The sequence below is a fragment of the Phragmites australis genome, chromosome 13, assembly GCF_958298935.1.
Source record: "Phragmites australis chromosome 13, lpPhrAust1.1, whole genome shotgun sequence".
Taxonomy (NCBI): domain Eukaryota; kingdom Viridiplantae; phylum Streptophyta; class Magnoliopsida; order Poales; family Poaceae; genus Phragmites; species Phragmites australis.
In genome coordinates, this window is record NC_084933.1 from 11,691,074 (window position 1) to 11,693,289 (window position 2,216).

Genomic DNA, 2,216 nt, shown 5'->3' on the forward strand with positions numbered 1-2,216 from the left:
TTGCAATCATCTGGTGGAATAGGGTATGTATCGATGGATTAACGCCTACCACATGGAATGCTTTAAAGGTTGCTATGTGTAACAGATTTGTTCCACCCTCTTTTAAACGTGATTTGCATAAGAAATTGCAGCGCTTAAACTATGGTGATAGATCCGTAGAAGAATATTATCATGAGCTACAAATTAGTATGTTGCATTGTGATATTATTGAGGATGAAGATGCGGCAATGGCACGCTTTTATGGAGGGTTAAGATGTGAAATTCAAGATGTAGTTGATTACAAAGAATACAATAGTGTTCCTAGATTGTTCCAATTTGCATGCCTGGCAGAAAAAGAATTGTAGGGACGACAACAGAGGCCAAAGAGCAATTTTGGGAGCACGATCACTTCAAAATCAACACCGGGACAAGTCAAAATAACCCCACGTTCAGCTACACAGTCTGCTACCCCTTCTCGAGTAGGGTGCATTCAGTAGTACTGTCGGTGAATCAGGAACCGGGGGTCCCCGAATCCCGAGGCCAGGCCAGCAATCCGCCACGTGGCGCCATTCCGCGGGGTCGCCTCCGCAAAGCAAAAAAGATTAAGTCCTGGGAGAGGGCGCTCGGGGCCACAGTCAGTGGTCCCCGAGTACCCAAGTTCCCTGATGATCTGCGAAGTCTAAGTGCTGGGAAGAAAGTGCTCGGGGAGGTATACGGTGACCCCCGAGCACCCGAGTCCCCCGACGACCAGGAAAGCTAAGTACCGGGAGAAGTGTGCCCGGGGCTGCGAGCGGTGGCCTCCTGGGCACCCAAGTATCCCGGGGACCCACTAAAGGAAGTTCCGGCAGAGAGTGCTCGGGGCCGCGTGCAGCGGCCCCCGAGCACACGGTCCCCCGAGGGTCCGTACAAGCGTGCCCGGGAGAGAGTGCTTGGGGAGGTGAACAGTAGCTCCCGAGCACTTGGTGACCCGAGGACCAAGGAAGGGCATTCTCGGGAGAGAGTGCTCGGGGAGGTGAACAGTGACCCCCGAGCACTCGGTTCCCCAACGACCCAGGAAGCCCCCTGACAAGTAGCCCCCACAGGTGCCCACTGATGAGGTGTCAGGCAGTCAAAGGCCTGAGGCCGCATTTAAGAGCGCGCGTTGCCTGTCACCTCCAACTGCTCATGCCACACTCGGTGTCAGTTCCTACCACATTATGGCAGAAGGGCGTGGGGTCATTAAATGCACGGGTCCCATCCCGTGCCATCCGGTTTGTCTCGGGATAACGTCGTGAGGGTCGAGGCGTTCTGTTTGCCGCGCTGCTGTGGCAGGAGAAGAAGACAGGGTGGGCACGCCGAGACGCTCTGCGGTTGCCCGGTGGGTCCTCTCCACGGCGGCCGTTACCAGTGCATTTATGGTGACGGATGAGCGGGCGCGGGGCGCCTTTTCCACCCCTGGTCACTTCGCACAGAGGCTATGATGACGCCCTTTCCATTTATGGTGCCTTGGGACTCGTGCCCTCCCGTTCGGGGCACGCTACTGCCGGCGGGTATTTAAAGCAGCCGGCAGCACGGACAAAGACAAGCTTGGACAGGCTAAGAATATCAGAACAGGCTGAATCTCGGCACAATCTCTCAACAAGCTCAACAAGTTAGACAATCTCTCAGAAGTAGGAAAATCCCAAAGGAAGTGGGTAGAGAAGAGAAGAGAAGCCCAAGAGCACCCAAAGCCAACAGACACACGCAGACCCAAGAACAAAGAGCCCCAGGCTCTAGGATAGCCAAACATTCTTGTAACCAGCAACATTCTTGAGGGATATTCTCAGGGCATTTATAGTATCCATACAGGAGTAGGGTGTTACGCCTCCGTGCGGCCCGAACCTATCTAAAACCCAGTGCATTTACTTCGCTCCGCACTAGATCATTCCACCCCGCCAGCCATCGCATTTATACCCCTTTATTTCTCCGGTGAACATATTCAGGATCATCCCCCCGGCCGAATCTCTAAAAAGGGGTCCCTCAGGATCCCTGCTATAGGAGTTAACCCTCCGACAGCTGGCGCGCCAGGTAGGGGGGAAGCATCCCTGAATTTGTTTGTTTGTTTTCTTCTGCAGAAAAAATGGCCGGTGGTCATTGTCTCCAGCGCTCCGGCTCCAGCTCGAGTGAGGAAATGGGGCCTCTCGCTCAGGAGGCTCCAGTCACTGTTGCATCCCAGCAACAACCACGATCTGCACACACGACGTTCCCCTCTCAAGGGA